The sequence below is a fragment of the Polyodon spathula genome, chromosome 25 (assembly GCF_017654505.1).
Source record: "Polyodon spathula isolate WHYD16114869_AA chromosome 25, ASM1765450v1, whole genome shotgun sequence".
Lineage (NCBI taxonomy): Eukaryota > Metazoa > Chordata > Actinopteri > Acipenseriformes > Polyodontidae > Polyodon > Polyodon spathula.
The window spans coordinates 426,733-444,597 of NC_054558.1; the positions used below are offsets into that span (position 1 = coordinate 426,733).

Consider the following 17,865-nt stretch of genomic DNA (forward strand, 5'->3'; position numbering starts at 1 on the left):
CTCCTGCACAGTGAATGTTATTTCCTCACTGCAGCTTTCTGTAATCTGCAGCTGCTGTTTTATCCTGGGGAGGGGCGTTAGTGGGCATCGGGCTGCACCTCTGCCTTTCTAACTTGTAATGATAGCTCACTTCTGTGGGCAGACACACTGACTGCACAGTTCAAAGGGTTTCTTTTCCACCAAGTGAAAATGAATGACCAAAAACTCAAGAGCTTTATTCCCTGACTTTTTCCCCCTCTCGTTCACTCCACCATTTGTAATAATTCATCTTTATTAATGTAATGTGTCTACATAGTCTGGCACTGGCTTCCTTCGAAGAAACAACACTCTGGTATTACTGAAGTAACCCAAACAGAGCTATTAGCAGACTGTGAAAGCTGGTGCAAGCAGGCCAGCAGGCAGCTAGCAATCACACAGAGAGAATAGATGGAGTTCTGCACATTCTGTTTGAACAACACAGCCCATCCGATTATAATATAGAAAGAGCCTTGCCACCTGGCTTCCAGCAGTTCAAGTAATAGTAGCTAACAGAATAACTCCATGAATCTCACGCATTCCTCACTTCCATAAGCCACATAGCTCTCACATGTGCAGTGTTTAAAGAAAGACATGTTATTGCAAACACGATTGACTTTGTACTACCCCAGGGAGTTTAAAACGAGCACATCCCAAATTAAGCTATTTGATGGATAAAGTCTAGGCAGGGCTGACAAGCAAAGCACTCTTTTTCTAAAAGTTTAGACTGAACATTGCTCTCTATGGGATATTAAAAAGACAGAATCTAATCATTCAAGAGTATTGATCCGCTGCTTTATCCACTGAAATACCTTCGTCATTTGGAAATTACTGCATCCCACTTTTTACTGGGTCCTGTATTATCCATTTATTCAAAGAGGCACAGACACAAGGCACCTTTTTCTTTGAATTGAACATACTTGAATACCAGCATACTTTGTGGGAATGTCTTTCCTTCCTGGGAGATTTTCATTGCTGGGATGTCAGCTGGGGTTGAGCTTGCTGGGCTTCAGACTGGGATGCTGGGAAGGTCCATATTCTCAGTGCATGGATATCTATTGAAGACAGAAATGAATTGAATATTCAGCGCCATCCTTTTTGACAGACACCCAGCTTTGAAGGCAGTTCATAAGGAAAGCATTTGTCTGTGGAACACATTCCTCACATACGATTCGCGCCATGTGCATTTCAAACGGTTCCAGGAGTGAAAGATCAGCTGTTAGATGTGCATTTTCAGCAGGCTGTTTTGTATACAGTCTGCGTGCAAACAGCATCTTTCCAAGATTAATTTTTTCCAGTAACTCTTTCCTGTGCCTGAGCATCTTTGAATTCAGAATACTGCAAGAGACACTTCTATAGCTACAGATTATCCTACATTATAGTGTTATGGCATTTTACAAAGCTAATTTAAAAAGTAATCTGCAGCAGTTACAAGTCATTTTCACAAGACTGTGACTAGTTGCAGTTACAAACAGTTCTTCTCAGGCACAGTTTACATTTTACAGTTTTATATGTTTTGGCTTGGTATTCATTATACTATCCCTCACACGGCTGTTTAAAATTACAATCAGTGCAAATACAAATCGTTAGTAACTGCTGCATATAAGGCAGATATTACATTTTATTTACGGTGCTGTTGTCCTTGTTCTGGATTTTAAGAAGGAAACAAAATTAAGTCAGAAAACAAACAAAAACTGTTTATTTTTTTGGCAACTTTAGCATAATCTAATTGCACAGCTGTTAGTTGGTGCTTCTTGAAAGCTGGTATAGAAGCACCATAATTGCAATGTAATCATGGTCTATGAACACAGTCCATTTCTTACATTACAGCACTGTGCTCCTTTCTGCTGATAAGCATAGCTCCACATTTCTTATTAGCATTCCCTGCTCCCCAGCCCTCATGTTTGCTGAAGATATCTGGGTTCTTTGCTTGAATTGTAAAATATAGATGAACTGTTTCAGATTCCCTGTCACTGTGTGGAACTGCAGTAAAAGTACTGAAGTGAATGTGACCTACAGCACAGGAAGGGGTTTGGAATCAGGAAGCTGCAGAATGAACGGATGATAATGGGGCATATGAAGCAAAAACATGTGTTTGAAACCTTTTGGTTTAAAGTTTGAATCCAAAATGTGGGCCCCATTAAACTTTCCGAACTCGGTCAGTGACCCCCGTTACAGAAAAATATAGAATATTCAAACTGCGTTATCGCCCAGAGGAGGCTGTGTTTTATATGTGGTTCCATTTACAGAAGATTCGTCTTTATCATTTGAGTTTATACCTTCATTGAGTAGATACTAAAATAGAATGATCCATATTGTAATAACGCTAGCGTATAAGGGCAAACTGCACAAATAGCTGATGTGGCAATATATGTTTTAGCTGATACAGCAAGTTACAAATACATTTTCTTTTACCTTAGGGAAAGTGCAATGTGTCCCTTTTCTGCAGAGGTAGGGTAGATGCTTCCCATTGTTCAGCTGTAGCCTGCAATGTAAAAGTTATTTTAATAAACTTACAGGATGCAGAAACCACTTAGGAATAGTACAGTATTGGAAATTCAATTTGGGATATTTAGATTAATTACTGAGGGAACACACTGAGTAAATCAACGTTTATCTGAAATTCAAACTTGTTTATGTTTCAGATTTAATTAATACCTTTTCAAAGTGGATCCCCTGCCGTTCACATTAAGCTGTGTGAACCATCACTTTGCAACTGGATTTGAACGGTTTCTCTGGGACAGCTTGTTATACTGATTTGAAACTTGGTCTAACTATCATCTATGTTACAGCACCACTGTTACTTTATTTTAAAAAGGTTCAAGCCAATATCTGCTGAATCATTAAAAGATGTTTCTAGTTAGTTCCCCACAAGGGCGTTTGCAAAGACATGGCACCCAGAACGCAATGTTCTTTTTGTAGATTTGTGATGTCATGGTTCTGTAGTTCTATTTCTAGATTTGTGATGTCATGGTTCTGTAGTTCTATTTCTAGATTTGTGATGTTATGGTCTTGTAGTTATTTTTCTAGATTAGTGATGCCATGGTGCTGTATTTCTTTTTCTAGATTTGTGATGTCATGGTGCTATAGTTGTCTAGATTTTGGAAATAAGCAAATGAATAAATAAATACATGCTGTCTTCACCTTGTCCCTGTCCTTCATCGCTTCTTTAAAGAATCTCTCTGATCTCTGGGATCTCTGAGATGCAAGGCATTGTGCAATGTAACACATTGAACTGAATCATTGCAAGTCCAGTCTATGCATCTATTGTGCTTTGCACAGTGAGCGAGTCACAGGCTTGATAGGTTTTCTCCCCAACACAATGAAAGCTAGATGTGTCCTTGGGAAAGCTGTGCTTTATTCATAGCAATTATTCTTACTGTGCAGGTAACAGACACTTTTCAGAAGGACCTTCTTGATCATTCTTTTCAAACACATTAGTTTTTCAATGAGTTTCTTTTGCAATGAAGAGATCATTCTTTATCCACCAGGGTTTTAGGGGGTTACTGGGGTGTATTATGCTGAGAATGCTTTCCTTAAAGTTTACAGAACACCCTGCAAAGTTCACAAGAAATGCATTACATTCCCTTTGCTGTGTCCAGTGTTGGCTGTATCTCAGCCTTATATATTTTTAAACATATTGCAAACTCTCTTACATTTTTTAATCACACATCATGGGTCATAAATCTACTGGGAAAAGTCTCAACATTTACTTTAGAGAAGTGTGCTAAATGCATCACTTTCCATACTCTTAATATTGGATTACAATCATTGTTCACTTAAAGCAGCATAATGGAAACTCATCAGAGGACAAGTTACAGCATTGTTAAGATTGCTGGAATATTACAGCATTCCAGCAATCTTATCCATAATGCACATAGTTACAATGCAATCAGGCATTGCTGTTCAGGCGTTCCAGCAATCTTATCCATGATGCACATAGATACAATGCAATCAGGCATTGCTGTTCCAGAGTTCCAGCAATCTTATCCATAATGCACATAGATACAATGCAATCAGGCATTGCTGTTCCAGAGTTCCAGCAATCTTATCCATAATGCACATAGATACAATGCAATCAGGCATTGCTGTTCCAGAGTTCCAGCAATCTTATCCATAATGCACATAGATACAATGCAATCAGGCATTGCTGTTCCAGAGTTCCAGCAATCTTATCCATAATGCACATAGATACAATGCAATCAGGCATTGCTGTTCCAGAATTCCAGCAATTTTATCCATAATGCACATAGATACAATGCAATCAGGCATTGCTGTTCCAGAGTTCCAGCAATCTTATCCATGATGCACATAGATACAATGCAATCAGGCATTGCTGTTCCAGAATTCCAGCAATTTTATCCATAATGCACATAGATACAATGCAATCAGGCATTGCTGTGCCCTCTTTTGATAATTGAGGTTCTTTTTGATATATTTTCAAGCAGCAAACAAACTTTTCTATAAGAACACAATGTGCGAGTCTTTCACATGAAGCATCGATTTACAGAGCTCTTCATTTAGTTTCAAGTGGAATATAAAAATTTGAAAAATACATATTCCCATTCAAGAGCAGATGGACAGCTGACACACAGGAGATGATGATAATTTTCAAAACACATAACAATTGTACACATTTTTATTGCAAACTGTGGGCAATTACCAGTGGTAAGTGTGAACACTAAAACTGACAGTTCTCAATCAAAATGAGTTCTGAGAATTAAAAACAACAAAAAAACAACAACAAAAAAACCCATAAAGCCATACAAGCATGTTATTGTGTGAATGTTGCAATTACTGTTGATCCTGCTGTCTGGTTCTCAATATTTGCTAGGACACTCAAGCCCCTAGGGGTGCCAGCCCTGGTCCTGGAGAGCCACAGGGTCTTTTGGTTTTCATTCTACCTGAGTGAACCAATTGTTTTGTTAATGTGTCAACACTGACATGCTTTCCAGGACTTTAGCCTCTGATGATTTAGAGATACCCAGAAAACCTGCAGGATTGTGGCTCTCCAGGACCAGGGCTGGCCACCCCTGTAGATGATTAAAAGCAGGACTATTAGACTATTCGTAGTGCAGAATGTGTTGCTAGTTCTATCTATTCTGACCTGTTGCTTGGTCATGAAATATCTTCCGAAATAGATCATGCACCATCTCCAAATACATGCTAATGATTTCAATGAGCAATTGTCCCACAAGTGCAGTGGCATACCAAAATGTTATCCATATTCAAATACCCTTCACACACTACTTACAAAAGCTTGTCATGTTTTGAAATAGTCAATGGCGCGAATAGCAATCCCATGGTCTCAATGTTTTGATTAGGGTATTAGAATGCTGAAGGTCTGAGGGTTGGTGGGGCTTTTATTCAGGGACCTGGGCAACGAATGAGAGCTTCCACTCATTGCAGGGCTTCGAGGAACTCTTTCAAGTCTCATATATTGTCATTGTTAATTGCATGCACGTAATCATTTGTTTTTAGCCATGCAGCGACTTGACTTAAGGCCAAAATGATGGGACATGCTACGTCGTTGGAAGAATAGCATAAGTAATCTTTGTTCAATGTGTTAATCCTTCAATGAAAAATGCAAATTGAAAAGTTCAGTTTGGTGCATGTGCATCTTTGGTGCAACTCTTGCTACGGTTTCTAGGTTCTGTGCATGAATATTAATAAGTTAAAATAGAGCCAGTTTACTGCAGTGCTCTGATGCTGTCAGTGTGCCGGTAGGAACCTTTATCCAATGAAGGGTACAGCCAAAGAGAAATAGAAACAACACCACACAAGACAGCACACTCTGTACTGCAGGAAGAAAGAGAGCAACTTGAATAGCAGAAGGAGGAAAAGAACCACCATAGAGGACAAGACCATACAATTGTTACGAAGGTCAGAGAAACAGGGAAGCAAGGGCTTCACATATTGAGCAGGAGCGAGCTGAAGAATACGCTGTCAGCGCAAACAGTAAGAAATAGATTGAAAGAGAAGGGATTCAGTGGGTGGGTTTCTAGAAAGAAGACATTCATCAGTGTAGCGAAGAAGAAGAAGAAGAAGAAGAAGAAGAAGAAGAAGAAGAAGAAGAAGAAGAAGAAGAAGAAGAAGGTTTTACCAAAAAATACCTCCAGAAGCTTTTTTCAGCAAAGTAATTTGCTTTCCCTATGTTGTTTCCTTCTGGTTTAGATCATTTATTGTTTTATGCCTCCATTGTTTTCACTGGTTCAACAGGTTTTGTTATTTATAATCCTAAAATAATAAACACATTATAGCAAACTGTTTTCAGAGGCAAATAACTCATTCAAATGGTCGGTAATACATTATTAGCAACAAAACACAACCAGAATTGACTTGGCCCCCAAGGGAGTTTTAAATTAACATGCTATTTTCCCACTGCGATACTTGCATTCACAAGGGGGTGGTAAATTAAACCACTGTGTGCGAATGACCAGAGCTGAACAAAACCCTGACAAGAACAGAAATGTAATCAGGGCATTTGTGGAGAACTGCATTGCAGGTTTTGAGTTCTGAGATGAATGAATGTATCCCCAGGTAACACACACATCAAGCGGCAGCCAACACAACTGCCCCAGGTTTCACACTGGTCTAGAGAGCACAGAGCAGAACCCTTCCAGTAAATCTCACTCAGCACTGTAAGTATCATTAGTTCAGTTGATGCCAAGCCCAGAATCTGATGTTTTAATGTTTCAGCAGTGAGAAGGGGAAACACCGTTTTATCGTTTACACTGGTATCTTTCTTGTGAAATTATAGGATATGACAAGAGTCATCAGATTAGAGCCAGTGCATTTCCAATAAATACCTTTTAACTACATGTGTTATAATTCCAGATTGCTTTAAATTAGCTTTGTACTCAAAATACCCATCTGACAATTACAACAAGTGAAAATATTTAATTACAATAACATTTAAAAAAATAAAATAATAACCATGCCAGCATTTTTTATGCACTTAAAAATAAAAAAAAATCAATTCAATTGTACATCAGGGGTCTTCTGGCAGGGCACTTTTTAAAATACATATATTTTTGTTTTGCCTTCTGCAGCTCAGTGCAGTTCTGGACAAAAGTTTTGCATCACCTTCAATTTTAGGATTGAGACATAATTTTAAAAAAAGGGTGCAAAAGTCTACCGGAAGCCACAGTGGTAGTACAGTATTTCACGGTTGATTTTGAAATGTCACATTTTTCAGTTGTTGTCAGTTTGTCATTAAGTATATGGAAAGCTACAAAGCGGTGTGTAATTCAATATGTTAACGTAACATTATTCAGCAGGTTTCATTCAACTTTATGAGCAAAATGAGTTTATTCTACAGGCTGATGCAAAGCTTTTGGCCGAGCAGTGCAGTGTAATTGTGATGGATTGCTGGTGTGTTTGAAACACGTTTGAGGTCTGGATTCAGACTGTGTAGCCCAGTATGGAGAGGCTTGACAGCCCGTTGCCTGGTTACTGGATAAGCAATTCCCTTTCAATTTCCTTTCTATTCGGTTATGCAGGCTGCACAGTCTGAAAAGGGTTTGCGTGTTCTTCTGCTCTTAATAAATCTCCACCCAGTACACATCGCTTATCCCTGTGGATGCTTGACATTTTAATTCAATCCACCAACAACTGCAGTTTTTGTTTTCTTGTTTCCTGTACAGACTGAGGGGGATCTTTAGCAGATTTGGAGCGATGCTGTATTTGTATACTGCAGCACTGGACAGGGGTCGGGGCATCTGTAAGGAATGTAATCTAAGCAAAGAGAACTTGCTTTTAAATGCCAGCTTCATTATTATTATTATTATTATTATTATTATTATTATTATTATTATTATCATACTTCTTTATAAAAACTCTTACAGTTGGCCACTAACCCAGTGCTGCATGGCAAACATCCCAACTGGAGATCAAGTCAACCACTTTACTGTTAAGCCAGTACAAGATACAACCAGAGCGTTCTGTTCAGTGGAGGCACAGATTGTGACAATGAGAGCTTTCTTTCTAGAGCCCTCTGAGCATGCCTCAGGCCTGCTTTGTAGAGACCATTCTCTGTGGGAGTGAGAGAGCCTTTCAGTCCCTCTCTCCCTTGCCTGCACACACTGTATTACCCTGCTGACTTTGGCATTGCCCTGGTGTGGGTGTGGAGCACGTTCTTTCGGTGTACCCTGTGTCCCTTGTTTAGCCAGGAAGGGCATATTGTTATGTTCTTGATCGTTGTGATAACGCACCCATCCACAGTGCCAGGATTGTGCACAAATCCTTTGTGGAGCGTGACAGAGACTTCATTCAATATGATAATGCACCCATCCACCAACTCAATCCACCAAATTGATTAATTGATTAGCCAATCAATCACAGCCCCAGGAAGCCACAGATCAATTTTCATGCCCGGATTTTTAACCGCCACCAAAACACAAAATATACACTTACAATGTGACTAAGAACATCTCACCCTGTGAACTAAAGACTCATAATAAACAAATGAGCAAAAATACACACTCACACACACATGCGCACACACACACACACACAATGCACAATTGGTAAATGCTGCCAAAACATGACATTAGATAGGCTAGACAGAATATAATAATTTTGTTTTGTATAGACATGATTAGCAGCACTGAGACTCTGGGACACTGGATCTTCCTCACAGAAGCATGAACAGGTAGCTAGGCTACCAATTTTTTTCCCAACAAACAGCTGAGCAAAAAAAAAAAAAAACAGTTTAAAGAAAAACTACTGCCTTTGGTCAGCTTCCTAGTGTGAATCCGGGGCTTAATAAACATCCCAGCAACATGAGCGAGAGCCTGAACCTTTGCCCTAACATGGCTGCCAGATAGACCCGTGAGATGAGAGAGACTGCATCACCCTGGCTTGTCCTCTGAGCACATCTGATGGGATGCAGTAATAAACATCACTAGCGATAACTGGATAGTCAGACACTGTGCTGTTGTCACAATACTGAGAAACCCATAGCAGTCTTGTGCTTTGTAAAGTCTATGAAGCAGAGACACGCTGGTAATACAAAGCGGGCGTCTAACAGTGCACACAATCAAATTACAAAAAAGAAATGGCATTTTATACAACATTTAGCTGGCTGACAGAAAGTGAAGTATGCTATGTCAACTAGGTGGAAGCTTTAGACAGGTGTGTAGTTTTCTATCCACAAAGGGTCCAGTTAATATCCTTTGTGATCATTCTCTGCGGGTTTGAAAAGAAGCAGAATGCCCAACAGTGGCTTGTACAGGAGAGATACATTTACTGGAGCAGCTTCCAGTCTAACTCCATACACGATCACTGAAGAGTGTGCAGATCTCTTAGGCATGTTCCTTTGTTACAGAATTGATCTTTTGCAGAAGCAAGTCTGCTGTTTTTCTTTAGCTTGATTTCAGTTTGTGACCTTTCAGTTGAAAATGAGTCACTTCTGCCATCTGTGAGCGTGTTCTTGCTTCAGTATTCAGTGCTGCTGACAGGGTGTCTCGATGGCATGACAGTGTGCTGTGCACAGTGACTCGCAATCGTTCTGGCAATCCCGTAAAGTTCTCAACAAACCCCCTGCAGGGCTCGCCTTTGTCCTCTGGGGGGCGCTAGCTCGTCAACATCCACCGTTAAGCCCCTGGGTGTAAGGAGGGTTAGGGTTAGGCTTTGTACTGCGATCACACCAACAGATCTGCAGCTCTCCTGAGCAGCTGTGGGGAGGGAACTGTCTCCTTCCCTTATTATTATTATTATTATTATTATTATTATTATTATTATTATTATTATTATTATTTATTATTATTATTATTATTATTGTTGTTAGTAGTAGTAGTAGTAGTATTTGATCCTTTTAAATAATTACAACTCAAAATGTCACCTCAACATCTTGAATTTAAAAATATTTCTTTAAGCGTTTGTTTCAGAAGCAATAATGTACATGGGCGCTAAAAAAAAAAAAAAGTAATTATATCTGTTTCAATTTCTGATTGCTGTTGAAGTATATGTATTTCTTAATTAGTACACTACAGGGCCTTGCAGTTAATTAACAGTTATTTTATCTCAGTTCCTAAATCTAAATAACGGGCCATTTTGGTTGAGAATAATTTGCCAAATTAATGCCAATGATAGAGCACCAAATCAGCAACACTGATAGAAAACATCATACCTTGCATCAGATTTGTATTTCTGTATTTAAAAATACTGCACTTGCAAGTTTACAATTGGAAATCTTTACTGGTAAAGACGTGGTAAGTATATATATACTGCAGACTCAATTCCGGTTCCTAGTTAAAAAAATGAAAATGAAATGCTAAGGCTTCATTTCTTATTTATTTTCTTCTCCTGTATAACTTGTGGTGCATTTATGTGTTTGTCATTGACAGTAATAATTTTATAGCACACATTTTATATCCATTATAGTGATGTAGTGGGGACCCATAGTTATGGGACTTTGTATTGAGCCTTACAGCAAGAATGAGATTGCCAGTGGAGTGGAATTATAGGGCAGCTGGGAGCCAGGGCCATGCAGCCCTGATACCTGATTCCAGCATGTAAAGGGCTGCCTCAGAGGGGAGCATTGCACATACATGCAGTGGAAATTAAGGGGCAAGCATGGGCTCTTCACAAAGCATGGGACTGGTCATTTCAGGAGGGATTCCTGTGAACGTGATGCTGACATATATTCCAGTGCTTTGCAATGCTTTCAAGAAGGCTTGGCTTTCCTCGTTCTGCTGTGCTCTAGCTGACTGGCATTCTGTGCTACTGAGCTCACAGCTAGTATGATAAAATGAGGACAGTTCCAGTGGCAAGACTTTTATATTGTTCATTAAAACTGGTGTGAATGCTGGAGCTGTGACCAAACCAGCTCGTTTAATCTAATTTGTTTCCCCCTCCTCAAGTGTCAAGCCGCGAATTGGATTTCCAAATATTTTCTGTGTGGAGGCCTCCCCACTGCTGCAGGGGCTCGGAAAAGGAGCTCAGCCCAGCTGGTTCGACCCAGTTTAATGCCCCTCTCTCAGTTCAGACGGTTTGATCCAGTTTAATGCCCTCTCTCAATTCAGATGGTTTGATCCAGTTTAATGCCCCTCTCTCAGTTCAGATGGTGTGATCCAGTTTAATGCCCCTCTCTCAGTTCAGACGGTTTGATCCAGTTTAATGCCCCTCTCTCAGTTCAGATGGTTTGATCCAGTTTAATGCCCCTCTCTCAGTTCAGACGGTTTGATCCAGTTTAATGCCCTCTCTCGATTCAGATGGTTTGATCCAGTTTAATGCCCTCTCTCTATTCAGATGGTTTGATCCAGTTTAATGCCCCTCTCTCAGTTCAGCTGGTTTGATCCAGTTTAATGCCCCTCTCTCAGTTCAGATGGTGTGATCCAGTTTAATGCCCCTCTCTCAGTTCAGACGGTTTGATCCAGTTTAATGCCCCTCTCTCAGTTCAGATGGTTTGATCCAGTTTAATGCCCCTCTCTCAGTTCAGATGGTTTGATCCAGTTTAATGCCCCTCTCTCAATTCAGATGGTTTGATCCAGTTTAATGCCCCTCTCTCAGTTCAGATGGTTTGATCCAGTTTAATGCCCCTCTCTCAGTTCAGATGGTTTGATCCAGTTTAATGCCCCTCTCTCAGTTCAGATGGTTTGATCCAGTTTAATGCCCCTCTCTCAGTTCAGATGGTTTGATCCAGTTTAATGCCCCTCTCTCAGTTCAGATGGTTTGATCCAGTTTAATGCCCCTCTCTCAGTTCAGATGGTTTGATCCAGTTTAATGCCCCTCTCTCAGTTCAGATGGTTTGATCCAGTTTAATGCCCCTCTCTCAGTTCAGATGGTTTAATCCAGTTTAATGCCCCTCTCTCAGTTCAGATGGTTTGATCCAGTTTAATGCACCTCTCTCAGTTCAGATGGCGTTCCTCCCTGGTTTGGTGTACAGATTGTAATATGAACATTTTTAGGGGTGAACCCTCGAGATATGTCCAGATAGAATGACTTGCTTAGCTAACCAGAGTATCAGAATTCAAGTGAGAGCAGTACGATTTGCACGGTTCTCATCGTTTTTGCGGGCAAAGCATGCTAGACACGTTATTAGTTTTTTTTTTAATTGCTGCTCAATAGGCCTGTATGATTTGTTGCTGTTGGTTCTGCTTCGATGATTACCTACCAAACTTCCATGTCAAACTAACCTTGAAAAGACAACTCAGGGATGACATGCTTTGCCTCTTCCCTTCCCCACTAGCAGTCTGCTATGAATGATGATCCAAGAGACTCATGCAGAACCCACATAACATCATATATGCAGGAAATACAGAAGCAATGTTCATATATAAAGTAGGTCCCTTTAGCTTCGATTCCCGAATATTTGTTTCTCAGACACAAGCACTGCTTCATGTAACTCTGTTCAAACCCTTGTTTACCAAAATAAAAAAACACTGACGGTTCTATTATTAACTTTTTATTAGGACTTTTTATTAGGACGTTTGAAAAGGCGATCGCCATGGTTACCCCCTTCAAATTTCTCCTTTAGCCCCTTCCTCTTGTTGTTAACGGCTAGTGTTATCCTAATGAAAAGTTTGGATTTGTCTTTTTATTTTAGCCCTCACTACTGAAGAACTCTGTGCCCTTCCACACAACGGACAATTTAGATGTCAGTTTAATTGTAGATTCAATTTCACCTTAGGTAGCCTGAAGGGGTAAAAAAGACAACTACAGTATTTTGTGGGCTTCTTTCTCAACATTTCCCAATTTGGTTTTTACTGTCCAAGATAAGAGAAACACTGAAGTTTGAAACCGAGATTTTGTCAACAGCAATGATGAAAAAAAAGAGTCTACCTTGTTGACAAACTCAAGCAGAAGCTAAACAATGCCTCCGTGTGTTATGAACCCTGAGGCTCTCAGAGCTGTTTCTGTCCCTGTTACTCTTCAATATGCACTTCTTCACAGGTGCTTCATGCATGGCAGGGTCCAGCTTTGAAGTGCAAAGTAACACAGAGAGCACTTGAGCAGCTTGCTGCGTCTATATCTCCTTCACGAGGCAGTCTGCAGGACTGGCATAAACCCTCCGCAATGCCACAGAGAAGTGAGTTACAACACATAACAAGCCCTGGGGCACACAGTGACCATTGTACACATGTGGAAAAACAAATGCACCAGCGCTGCAGTCTCTTTGGACAGGCCAAGCCAGGTGGAATGTAATTGGAATGAGGCATGCAACACACGTTGGAATACATGGCTGCTAAATAAATCACGGGGGGGTGGAACTAGACGAGTAAATAAATCATCCTTGGTAGAGAACACCAGCAAGATTAATATATGTGTTGCTTTCACTGCTAGTATATGAGCCAGCACTGCAAGCCTGGTAACATTAATATATGTGTTGCTTTCACTGCTAGTATATGAGCCAGCACTGCAAGCCTGGTGACATTAATATATGTGTTGCTTTCACTGTTAGTATAGGAGCCAGCACTGCAAGCCTGGTAACATTAATATATGTGTTGCTTTCACATTAATATATGTGTTGCTTTCACTGTTAGTATAGGAGCCAGCACTGCAAGCCTGGTAACATTAATATATGTGTTGCTTTCAGTGTCAGTATAGGAGCCAGCACTGCATGCCTGGTAAGGGACAGACATGTTAAGAACACACGCTGGTCACAGGGGTGTGGGTTGGGGTTGGGGTTTGCAGGGCTTGGTGTGAGTTCAGTCACAGAATGGAAAAATACCATGAAGGATCAAAAGCACAGATAACACAAGTTGAACATTTTTCACCCAGGAAAAGGGGATCTCTTCAAAGTGGTTGGAATGTACATGAGAGGTGCTGGAATGATTTTGTTAGCTCTGTGGATTTTAAAGGAGTAAATGCAGAAAATCCCAGTAAAAGAAGAGCAAACTCCCAGTAAAGCACGGCAGCAAAGCGATGAGGCGCGTGGGAGGCAGCTCTGCTAAGAACATGCTTCTGAAGTCTTGATTGTTATTACCTCTTTAACTCTGATTAAACTGAAGCTGTGTTTCGTACAGCAGTAAACCTAATCAGCTGGAGGTACGGTAAAGTCTTTATAACCCAGTGAGCCTCGGCTCACACTGTTAATGCACAAATCAGCTGAGGAATATTGACTCATTCTCAATGCTGTTGTATTTAATTACTCCACAGTGAAGCCCATGGCTGTGCTCTCTGGTTTAAAAGCTGCAGTGTGTGATTTGCATAGTGTTTAGGACCTCTCAATGCAGGTGTTTACATTAATGTATGTTATGGTGGTCATGTGTGTCGAGATGAATGAGCGTGTTTATTCAAATCATTGAATCTTGATGCAAAATGGTGATAGCATTATGATGACATGCTATTAAGAAACCATTTTGTTTCAATTTGCAAGTCATTTTCAGCACCTGACTTCTTTGTGTCATTTCAAGAGGTTTAAATCTCAGTGCCAGGATATTTATGCATTCATTAGTTTTATGTGATTTGTTACAAAACCTGTTGGGTTACCCCTATACTGTAAAAAGGGGTCATGACAGTTTGTTCTAAAAAGACAGATGGAGACGGAAATAAAACCCTATTTCAAGGTATCTGGAGGTGTTCTTGCTCCAATATTAAGCTGTTAGAAAGAGTCTGTGTTTAGCTGGCCACTGAGAGCTTGCCTGGAGAATCCTAGAAGCCGGGTCTGAACAGCCTTCCTCATTCTATTCCATCAGTGTGTCCCCACAGCAGTAATACAGGCTGCAGAGCACAGGATCACATCCTTTCTGTATGAGCTCACTGATCTTCACTGGGGATTCCAATGAGGATTTTATATTTCAAAACTGCAGTGAAACCCTAATTAAAGTATACAGCAATTCAATTAATACATCTACTGGATTTTAAGATTTTTTAAATTATTTTTAACTGTAATTTTGTGGTAAAAGTTTGATTTTGCAGCTCTACTGAAAAGTCACAATGTCCAGAATACTTTATCGTAAAATAACGGCGTCCAATTTGTAACCTACGTTCTCCACTGAACCCTTTGAGAATTCTTCCCTCAGTTACGGCTGTGATGAAGCCACTGAGGGCCCAGTCTTGTCGATTATAATGTAGAAACACTCATTCATCACAGAGGGTATGAGCCAGAAGCAGTGTCAGAGACAAAGAGCCACTCAGGGTGTAATCATGCCTTGCCCCAGAGAGGACGGGAGATCCACGATCGGTTCCCATGGCAAGGCATTTCTCATCAGAATGAACACAGTTTCAGGATCTTGTCAAAGAACCAGACATTCCAAATTCATATATCTGTTACAATGTATAATAAGGGTGCAATCATATCAGTCTGATTGCGTTTATAAACCACAAGAACGACAAACCCTGAAAGGAAACTCAGCTGTGCTGTTTGATGGCACCTACAACATCTACAATGAATTATTCTTAGTCATTATTATTTACATCACAGTGTCTCATAGTCACATGCCTTCTGCAACTGGGACCGGATTGAAACCTTTTGAAATCAGTCCTGCTCGTTTCCATTAGCAGTGGACTGAGATCAAACTACTCTGTCAGTCCCAGCAGGGATTCAATATACTTCAAAGTTTAACAAAGACAAGAAATGAGGTCATTGCTGTGAACAGGCGGAGCTGAAAGAACTGCTTCCGGCTCCTTCCGTTCTGCTGGTGCTACTCGTTCCTGTTCCTCAAAGCCTGTCAAGACTGCTAGTCTGGACTATGTAATCCTGGGTTAGAGGAAAGTGTGTTGGTTGCCCGGACAGAGGCAGACCCATGACTTTGAATTCACAGCAGCTATTGTGAGTCTAATGTTTAGAAGTCCAATCCCTATGAGAGAGAGTTAGAAGATCAGTAAAGGTGATCCAGCACAATGTGATTTAGAGAGGATGGCTGGAGTTTTCATTGCCTGAACTACAAGGCATGCTTCTTCTGTCTCTTGATCTAAACCTCCCCTTGATTTTATTGCAAAGTCTACAATGAATTCAAACACAGACCACAACTCTTTATTGTCAGGTGAAATAAATGTGGTATGTCATGAATCAGGATTGTATTGCTCCTGGAGAGTTTGCATTTAAATATTCCAGGGAGCTGCTTTTATAAAAAGTCTCATCTGTCAAGCACTTCTTGTCTCAAACGAGGTATGACAAGAAGCTGCTGCAAATGTCTAATGCTGCCATCCTAGCAGTTGGAATCGTCAGCTGCATAAAATACAGAGAACGGAAAATAAAAACCCTGCCTTCAATTTTCTGCTTGTTGGTTGTTATGTATCTATTAAAAATTAATACAAATCGATTAAAAAAAAATCACTTAGCTTTGTCTGCTAGCAGGTTATAGGGTAACCTTGAATAGTTTACATGTTGTTTACTTTCTGACTGGAATTAAAACCCTTGACACTTCAAGCTTTGACACAATTTTAATATCGCTGGCCTCAGGAACTCAGTGAACCCCTTCAAAAATCACAATTAAAATGGTTTACATTAGAGTAAATGATTCCTTCGTTTACAAATCTCCAGAGGTACAGTACATTCTGCATCGTGCCATACACAAGTACCCCATAGTAAAAGCATAGCCAGCGTCATAACGCACAGGGAAAACATCGTGAAGCCCAGAGAGGAATGGTACAGCATATTCAAGGCAGAGTATAACCATGGGAAATAAACATGCAGACAAGTGCACCGTGATAAACTTTTACAAGGGCTCCCTGTCCACACCAGATTGATAACCCGTACTACAAATACATGCTTGGGTAACACTTGACATGAAGTGTCTCCAATTACTGTGCATTTACATATAGCGAACCAGTAACTGCTTCAGATAAAGGTAACGAACCTCTGTCGACTGTTAATAATAAACACTTCATCGTAGCGCATCAAGTTATTAAAAATAACTAAACAGACAACGTGTATTGGTTAAATTCCAATACTAGTCACAGCAGAATTCTGCAATAAAAAAATATCATTATTGTTTTAAATGACAAATATTCAAATTTGTATGAGCATGTTTAATTAAAAAACACACGTGCTGAGACTCAAAGAAAAACCACAGGATTAAAAAAAAAAAAAAAAAAAAAAAAAAAAAACAGAAGCACTCCATGAGTCCGCAGTGTCGCGTTTGGTGTGGATTTAACAGAGTTCCATTTGTGTCTCTGAGAGCGCACAGTGCCTCTGTGCGAACTCTTCTGGCTAAGAGAGAGAGGGAGGGAGAGAGGGAGAGAAAGCGCTCCCATAGACTCACCCACTTCTGTCCATCATTCGTGCATCCACAGAGTTGTCATCACAACAGTCGATCTGGGTACCATTCCCAGCTGATGAGGCGAAAGAGATAAACCTTCGTGCCGGAATCGGACCTGCAGCAAGGGGACGAGCTGGTTACAAACGCAGCCTCGGTTCTGTCGCAACATTCTCTTTTTTTTGTGTGCTTATGTTCCATTTCTTTGTCTTTATCACTCCAGTTTGGACCTAACGTTCAGATAAGTAGCAACAGCTTCCCGTTTACTTTATATTTATATATCTCTATCTGTGTAGATGGATCTAGATAGATAGATATACGCACCATGTTTTAAAATGCATTTTCCTTCCTTGAGGTAAGTTCTTATTTCTTTCTCTTTCTTTGAGCGTTTTGCTTTTGTAAAGTTAACTTGTCCTCTTACCCTGTTGCTACTATTCTTTCCTGACGTGCTTTTTAAAATCCAGATTCTTCAATAATAATATAAACAGCAATAAGGAATATTTTAGTGCGGAGGATTTTTTAAACTAACCGTGTTTGCGGTCTGTCGTCAGCGTGGAATGTTATTATTTTATAATGAAGTTCATACAACACCTATAAAACAGAACCTGAAATCGATTCCATCATTTCTATACGTCGCTGCTCCAAGTTCGTCCTTTTTAACTCTGCTTGGTTTTTCTTCATGAAATGTATAGATTTTTAAATA

General features: G+C 40.1%; 1 protein-coding gene and 1 long non-coding RNA gene across 3 annotated transcripts in view; one reads left to right on the forward strand and one right to left on the reverse strand.

Moving 5' to 3' along the window:
- Positions 1–948: 948 nt before the first annotated feature.
- On the reverse strand, positions 949–17,237 carry LOC121300354. The gene is made up of 3 exons (XR_005947517.1): positions 17,169–17,237; positions 2,431–2,500; positions 949–1,070 (listed from the first exon to the last, which is right to left on the reverse strand). It is a non-coding gene; the product is annotated as an uncharacterized LOC121300354 (long non-coding RNA).
- LOC121300351 (potassium voltage-gated channel subfamily D member 3-like) overlaps positions 17,197–17,865 on the forward strand; it is a 59,935-nt gene continuing 59,266 nt past the window's right edge. For both annotated transcript variants that reach the window (XM_041228914.1, XM_041228915.1), the window contains exon 1: positions 17,197–17,517. The gene's annotated coding sequence lies outside the window, so the exon portion shown is untranslated. The remainder of the gene's footprint in view (positions 17,518–17,865) is intronic.